Source organism: Cupressus sempervirens, chromosome 9, assembly GCF_028749045.1.
Source record: "Cupressus sempervirens isolate cs-2001-9-10 chromosome 9, ASM2874904v1, whole genome shotgun sequence".
In the NCBI taxonomy this organism is placed as follows: domain Eukaryota; kingdom Viridiplantae; phylum Streptophyta; class Pinopsida; order Cupressales; family Cupressaceae; genus Cupressus; species Cupressus sempervirens.
The window spans coordinates 801,808,405-801,817,765 of record NC_143126.1 but is presented as its reverse complement, the minus strand read 5'-3'; positions in this window follow the sequence as shown (position 1 = coordinate 801,817,765).

The following is a 9,361-nucleotide window of genomic DNA, read 5'->3' as shown; positions in this document are numbered from 1 at the left end:
TGTTAAATCTACATTTTCAAATGGAATTCTTGATGAAGAAGTCTACATTGAACAACCAAAAGGTTTTGTTAATCCTGACAAAAGGTATACAATAGATACAAATTACACAAAGTACTATATGGTCTCAAACAAGCTCCTAGAGCTTGGTATGAAAGACTACATAACTACTTAATATAGATTGGTTTTCAGAGAACAAATGATAATAGTAGTTTGTATATCAAGGAAGGACTAGATAACAAAATTGTGTTGGAAAATATATTTTTGGATGATACTCTATTTATAGGAAATGATGACCTATGAAAAGAATTTTCATAAAAAAATGAATAAAGAGTTTGAGATGTTCATGTTTGGTGAAATACAATTCTTTTTTGGATTGCAGATATAGCAGAATAGAAATGGTATCTATATCACCCAATCAAAGTATGTAAAAGAGATACTCAAGAGGTTTGGTATGGAAGATTCTAAACTAGTTGGTACCCCTATGTGTATTGGACTCAAGCTTACCAAAGATGATGATTCCAAAAAAGTAGATTAGACCTTATACAGATCAATAATTGGAAAATTATAGTATGTAGTTCACACAAGGCCTGATATTGCCTTAGCAATTGAGATAGTGGAAAGATTCTCAACAAAACCTAGAAAAAATCACATGATGAAAATCAAAAGAATCTTGAGATATTTGAAAGGTACTAAAGACTATGGTTTATGGTACAAACTTAGAGGAAACCTAGACCTAAAGGCATTTACTGATGTTAATTGGGCAGGAAATCTTGATGACAAAAAAAGAACAAGTGATGAAGCTTTCTTTCTTGGTAAAAGGTTGGTATCTTGGACAAGCAAGAAATAACACTAAACATCCCAATCCATAGAAAAAGTAGAGTATATAGCAGCAACAGTGAATTATTCTAACATTATTTGGTTCAAACAATTGTTGGAAGGAATGAAGGTCGAAATCAAAGAGCCAGTAGTCATGTATTGTGATAACACCAATGTAATTAACATATCAAAGAACCAAATGATGCATTCCAAAACAAAGTACATTGCTATAAAATATCACTTTGTCAGAGAACTGGTGTAGGACAAAGAAATTAGATTGGAATATGTCCATACAAAAGAACAAATTACAGACCTATTCACCAAGCCATTATCTAGGGATGCATTCTTGTATCTAAGAGGTAAGCTAGGAGTTATTCCCCTATCTGAAGCTCACTAAATAAAGTTTAGTGGTGCATCAACTAGAACCAAGTTAAAGATCAATTAGTTGATGCAGCATAATCAAGAGAATATTGCATATGAATTAGTACTCAAGGTACATTTATAAAATTTGGCAAATTTAGCATGTGTTGTCAAAGAGGGAGAAGTTTACTGTCATACCTTTATCTTTCTAAAATTTTATAGAGGGAGAATTCTAAAAAGAAGGTATACAAAGGAAGAATATAGCATAAAGGATAAGTTCTTGTGTAAAATCAAAGAGGGAGAAACTTTTTGTCAAAGGGAGTCTTATTTTCAAATTTTCATTGTGCTATGACATGTTGTGTTGCCATCAATGCCAAAGAGGGAGATTGTTGGATACAATTGATTAATTGTGTGTTGTCTTTGATGTTACACAAATGTCATATCAATAAAAACACAATGCTTACCAAGCTCACTTGGTCAGTAAAGATAGTTTTCCTTGTCTACCAAGCATTCACAGGTTTACTCTAAGAAAATGATAGTGTCTATTGAGCTCACTCGAGTGTCAAAGGAATTTAAGTAAAAAAAGAGTGTTAGCTGAGCTCACTTAGTTACAAAGGGAAAGTTGGACAGAGTTAGTATTCACTGAGTTCACTCGGTTGCCAAAGGATTTTTGCAAGTTTGCAATGTTAACCGAGCTTCTATTGGCTAACATAGGAAATCATTCCAAAGTTAGTTTCTACCAAGCAAGGTCGGCTTATGAAATATTTTTCTTATTTTGGCTTATGAAGCTTAATTACTTTATGTATTAATTCTAGCCAACTATGATGATAAATATTGGTTATTATTTGGGCTAACTTGACAATTTGGAAGGTATAAATAAAAGGTCAAGTTGAGATTTCTAGTGTTTGTGCAAGTGTGTTGATTGAATTGAAAAGAAAAGAGAGGGAGCAAACTTGAAGGATAAGATGGTATCCTTATGGAGTAGAAAAGTAATATTCAATCAGGAAGGATCAAATCTAAAGAAATCTAAATTCAGCAATTCAGTTGCATCACAATTAGGTCATTTCATTATTACTCTCTAACCATTGTAGCAATGATCTAAAATATCTTGACAGAGTTGGTTTAATAGCTAGTTGTAAATCCTCTAACAAGGTGGAAATTCCGTTGAATTGTTTTAAGACCTTTTGCAAGGCCACTACTAGTAGGGTGATTAAATTCTCTAAGAGGGTCACACCTAACAGTGTGTTTTGTAACCTTTAACAAGGTTGGCTCCTAACAAGGCTCACTTCGGAAGAGTAAAAAATAATAACTAGTTACATTGGTGGTTTTTTCCAAAGTGGGTTTCCATGTTAAATCCCGGTGTCTCATGTGTTCATGTTATTTCTCTTATGCTTGCAAGTTAATTACTATTAATATTTTAAGATCTGCTAAAATTAATTCACACTCTGCATTTATCGAGTGACAACATTTTCTTTTTGTTTACCGAGTATCAATAGTAATCAATTTTCTCAGTCTAAATTTATTATTGACATCTAAGGAATCTAGGATTTATTTTAGTAGTAACTAATTCACCCCTCCCCCCCCCCTACCTCCTCTTAGTTACTCCTATATTTCCAACACATCTCATCCCATCATCTACAGGCTGATGGACCAACAAAATTCATGAGCTAAAGTTTAGGGAATTTATTGAGATTCCTAGTTGGAGATAAGCCAAAAGATTAGGTTATAATTTTACCATAGAAAAAATTTGTATACAATAATTCTATCAATAGGAGTACTAGTTAATCACTATTCCAAATTGTATATGGGAGAAATCCCATTAATATTTTTGAATTGAGGTAGTTGGATAAAGGAGAAATAAGTAGTTTCAAGAGTGAATATTCTATTGAACATTTGAAGAACATCCGTAAGGAGGTGAGGAAGCACATTACAAAGATGAATGTATAGTTTAAGGCTAAGGTAGATATGAAGGGGGGTATAAGGAATTTCATATTGGTGATGAAGTCATGGTTCATTTGAGGAAGGATATATTTCTAGTAGGTATATATAATAAGCTTAAAATGATTTTTTTTGGACCATGCAAGATAGTGAAAAAGGATGATTCTAGAAATGCTTACAAAAGTAGAGTTTCTTATTGAACTAAATATTTCATGAATGTTTAACATTTCAGATTTGATAGAATATTATGAGGGAGGTGATGGAGATGAAGTTGGAGAATCATAATGGAGTATTCCACAATCTACTTTCAATACACATGAGATTGCGGATATATTGGATAGTCATGTGGGAAGAAGCACAAGGAACAAAACATATTAGGAGTATCTAGTCAAATGGAAAGGTAGGCTAGTGGAGGATTAATCATGGCTAGCATGAGATAAGGTTGACCATCTTGGTTTTCCTTTGACTACTTGAGACATCACATGATCACTTCTTAAATTATCTTGGGTGTTTGATGTAGGAGCATCCTAGGTGTAAGGACAATCTTGCATCACCCAAAAATATTTCTATTTCTAGTTTTCCAAATTTTGTGTTTTGAATAAGGGTTATTCTTGTACTGAGTTGCTATTAGTGAGAGTTTTTTAATTTTAGTAAGTTGGTATAATGTGCTCAAATTGATCTAATATAATATGTGGAGGTTCATCTTTGACATATCAACATGGAAGATGAGTTTTATTGTCATATCATATGTATTGGTGCAATTATTGCAAATATTTTGGTATGAAGTTTTGCTATCCAAACTTTGAGCCCAGTGATAAAGGCCTAAATGACTCCAAAATGAGGGGAAACCCTATCTAATAGACACTTGTGCAATTAGCTAAAGTAGATCCCTAGCCAAGGATTCTAAAATAGGGTTATAATAGCCCATCAGGTCAATAGTTTGCTAGTTATGGTCTCCAAAGTTGGACCCATCTGAAAATATAAATTTAAGTTGTCTTGGGTTGATCTTATGTAATAAAGTGTAATGAAATGATATAATATTAGGTTTTTTGGACTCAAGGGTGAGGGATTAGTTTCTAAAACCTTCTTGGGTGGTTAAAAGTGACTATATAAGGAAGGCTCATAGGTTGTCTAGGGCAATTCTAGGTGATAGCCATAGTTCTGGCTTGTAGACTATTGTAAGGAAGGTGCCCATGTGGGTTTACATATTATAATTCTATAATTTTGCATTTGCAATGATAGTAATAAGCCCATATTTTTTTCTCTCAATTTTTTTGGTTCTCTATTTCTTTTGTTTGTTGTGGTATAAAGAGGATCACCCTTAATTAGTTATGGTCTCTGAAAGTTAATAGAAGAAAATGAAATTTCTTTAAAATTTCTTTGGAATTTTGAAAGTTGTTAGGGCCAATTCTAATGTAATAAAAATGTGAATAATAATATCGTAGGGATGGTCATCCTCAAATTTTAGGGCTAAAATTTTGTAAGTTTTCTTAGGTGGTTAGAAATTTCCTATATAATAAAGGCTTATAGGGTTGTCTAGGACATTGTTGGCAATGTCTATGGTAGCTCTAGCGTGTAAAATATTTTAAAAAATTTCCCATGTGGTTGTGCATGTCATATATTTAATCATTTTAATTCTATTTTATTGGAGATAATAGAAATCCAATTTTGTGTTCTTGTACATTGTTGTTATTTCTCTATTTTGTTGTGTGTGTTTGTGTTAATAAGGGGAGTACCCTTCATTAGATGAATTCTTGATAGACATTGCAAGTTTATTTGTGGAGTCCTACATTTCATATTTAGGAGACAATATTGATGGTATTCATATTCTCTTTGATGAAGATAGCCATTCTTTAGTTTTTGCAAGGGAACACTTTGCCACTCTTCTTCACACTTGATCGTTCTTCTAAGTTTGACATAATTATGGATCATTTAATATATCATTTGGAGGATGTCTCTTTATCTTTAGAGATGATCGATTCTTTGGAGATTAATATTCATGATTCTCTTCCTTCACTTAATATGTTACATTGCTTGGTTTAGGTTGATCATGATTATGTATTGAAGACTCCAAATCAATCTTCAAAGACAACATACATTTTTAGGCTCCTTCCTACAAATTGGGTGGGCTTCATTCATACAACTTTGATTTTGTTTCTTCCTAAGGGGGGAACATTTTTTAGGTTTCATGGAGAAATTTCTACATTAAGCTTGGAGCATCTACCATATGTATATCTTGTACATTGAGTGGGAGCTACTTTGTCTCTCTTTCTACTTCTTATTCAAAGGAGACATTATTTCTTATGGAGCTTGTTTATAATTACTTACCATTGGTTCCCTACTTGTCACTTTCTATTTTAATTAGGCATTTTCTTGATTGATTCATGGCATCTTCATCATCAAGGGACATACTAACACATGAAAATATTTTAAACTCACTATGTTCAAACATCATTTGGATTCCACTTCCTATTTCCTATCTTGATTAGGAAGCATTCATGCATTCTTTTTTAAGGGGAGAAATTTTTTTTGTAGGCATTGGTCTATGTGTTTCCTTCAAGCACTCACCATTCTTAAAGGACATATTTTATGATGGGGGAGACACAACATCTCCTTCTTTTCTTCCTCTAGGGAGATAATTTATTGTATATGCATGATGTGTGTATTCCTAGGTGGCTCTTAAGTACTCCATTCATCTATGCATCTTGTCCTCTTTTATCCCTGGTTTTTCCTTTTTCTTTGGGGGTGGGAGCGGGGTAGTTATTTTCCATGAAGCTTTCTCCCTTTCTCTACTTTATGAAAGAATTGCATTTTCTCATGTACATGGGTATCTAACATTGCCTACTAGTCAAGAACCATCTTACATTTCCATCTAGCATTATGAGTTTAAGTGTGTTCTCCTAAGTTGCACTTAAGGGGGGTGTTGGTGTGATTAATTTATTATGATTAAACTTTACTTAATCTTACTTAGGATAATTCATGCATAGTAGTTCTCTTATTAGACACCTAAGAGTTTGCATCTTATTGTAGCACATGGTGTACGAGAAATTTCACTTTACATGGTGATACTTGTTATCTCATTTCCACTTTATATGCAAAATCCACTATTAGTGCACTTATTACATTATCATCTTCACATTGTAACACTTGGTTTGCTGGTCTACAGTTGTAACCTAGACTTGGGTTGGCTAGTTTGTGCCAACAATTTTATATTCTGAACTTAAGTAGTATGATTCGTACTGTAGAACTCAATTATAGAATATAGATGTTACTGTATATGGTAGTGTGTTATTTTTGGGTTGGGTTGGTTTTCTTATGTCAGAAGTTAGTTAATACTTTTAGCATTCGTAGTATGGTCAGATCTATAGCTATTAAGTTACTGTATGGTGTATTTGGTTGTTAGTTTTTTTCTATGTGTAGACACCTAAAAACTTTTAGAAAATAAAGTATTTTTATTTTTTTTAAAATTCCTGATGACATCATCATTTATTAATTAATTATTTATTTAATTAATTTATTTATTTTTATGCCATTAAATCCCTTTATCTTAATTAAAAATATTTAATTAAGGAATCCCACCCAAAAATGTTTAAATCTTATTTAAACATTATTTCCTTATTTATTAATTATTTAATTAATAAATTGACAAAAAAACCCAAAATAAATAAAAAATTTATTTTTTGCCCAAAACTTGGCCAATTTCCTTAAGACCACTAACCTCTTCCAAAATTTTCTAATCCTTCTTTAATTTTGATTAAAGGCTAATCCCATCATTTCCTACCCCTATTCCCAACTCAACATATTTAATTAAGATTAAATATTAATCCTCATGTTTATTAAAAAAGTTTTAATAAATATCTCCTCAACCCAAACCCTTGAAATAAATAAAACTTTAATTTTTTCTTAAAAATCTAATTTATCCTCATCCTAAGAAGTTCTAGACTCTTCTAGAAAGTCTTCATCCTCATCCTAGGAAATTCTAGACTATTCTAGAAAGTCTTTATCCTCATCCAAAGTCTAGACTCTTCTAGAAGATATCTTTAAACCTAATCCTAATCCCCTCCTAACCTTGTCACATTCCCTAAAAATGGGTTAAGACTTACTAACACAAGCCAAAGTTAACAAATATCTCCTCCTTCACCCACCCTCATTAAATTCCATCCACTTGTCTATCCCTAAGCTAATCCTAAACCATCATAATCCATCTTCTAATCATTTGCACAAGCCTAAGCAAGCTTAAAACCTTCCTAATCAAGACCAAGTCGAAATTCCTCTCATCTCCCTCAAAATATCTCAACCATAAAACTTTATGAAGCCCACTAGGCCATAAATGACTCTTCCAAGCCCTTTTATTGCTCTTACAAGCCATTATGAGGGTCTTTATGAAGATTTTATCCCTTGAGCCTCCTTTGTTGCATCATCCTTCCCCTTTCCTCCATCCTCTCACCTTGTGACATGTGTCACTCCCTGATTGGCTATAAGGAAGCACAATCCATGTGCTCTCCTCTCATGCAATCTAAGCCCTCCATGAGCTTTTTCCCATCCTTGCATCTTAGCCCTCAATCCCTCAAGCCTCTTGCCTATAAATTGGATCCTTCCCCTTTGCAAAATAACACAATCCATGAAGTAAAGTCATAATGCCATTTTAAGAACCCATTTTACATCAAAACCATACACTCACACCCAAATTCCATCTCCATTTAAAGCCCTTTTTGAAGCATAAAGCTTGAGCATACATCCTATCTATTTAGACAAAGCTACTTAACAAGAGAGCTTCTCATTGAGATAGCCCATTAATGGCTCATATTCTTAATTGAGAGCTCATCTTAGTCTATCTTGAAGTTTATGAATTTTGTTTAGTTTGTAGAAGCTTTATTTAAATTTGGTTTCTATTAGCATACTAACATTGCTCATATACACGATGATGTTGTGATGTCTTCTACTGGTTTTTGCTTGTAGCGTGTTGGTTACCAACTTTTTGTCTGTAAGGGCTGACCCCCTTGTTTTTTTCACTTTATATTTCAAAAACACATGTTCACACATAATTTATTGTACAATAGAGGATGATCCACCTTTGGTAGACATATGATTCCACCCAGTGTGGCTAATAGGTTATCTCTTGCTTATGTCCTAGTTATTAGACATTGCCTATATATTCAAGCAAATATATATTGTGCAACATAGTTATGGATATTATATTAATTATTCATCATTATTAGATTTAGGAAGTAAATTTATCATATCATGTCGTCTCCCTTGATTGTGTTATTCATTTAGCTTGTTGATTTTGTTATATTGCCTTTGGCAAATTCTTGCATTATCAAAGTAATTCTTACATGTCATAAAGTTAGATGCAGATTCTTATATGGTATCATAGCAAAATGTAAATTCTTACTATGCTACTATAATAATAGTATTTGTTGGCTAGTTCATAGATGAGCCATGTCACACCAATTTAGGAAAACTAAAATAAAATGACACACCAATTTAGATAAAGTAAAATAATATTTGTATAAAAATACAAAATAAATTGACTAATAAATATCATAATATTTAAATATTATCTTAATTTTAAAAATTATAACTAATTTATTAGTTCTTAAAGCTATAAATATAAAATTATAATACAACATAATTTTTGCATTTCTATTATAAATCAATACTTTATATATTGAATTAGTATTAAAAATTAAGACTAAAACTAAAACTAAAAACATGCTCAAATAAAATAATTCTAAAGAAAATACCATCCCTCCTAAGTAACATCAATAAGAATAAAATATTACATTGTTATTATTTAAATAATAAGTATCACAATAAATAAACATTTTCTAATTTAAATTTATTTTAAAATAATATAAATGTCAACTACCTAATTATACTTGAAAAAATAGTTTTAGAAAAATAAAAATAATTTTTTTTTTCTCAAATATACTAAGTGACAATTCACAAAATTATTCTATTGCTCAAAATTATTACTACAAACTACAAAAGGTTAAAAAACATGCACTTTAACCCATCATTAACCTATCTTTTTTCTTTATAAGTTCATCCTTGCTAGCCCTACATCCTAAATTTGACATCAATTTAATTTTTTAGTATATTTAGTTATCAAATTTATATTTCAAAATTATTAAATATAAATATTTATATATTTTTTTCTATTAGATATAAGAGAATCAAAAAAGACCAAAGGTCACCAGAGTTACATCATGAGAGCATCACGAGAGCATACAAAGAGGCCAAG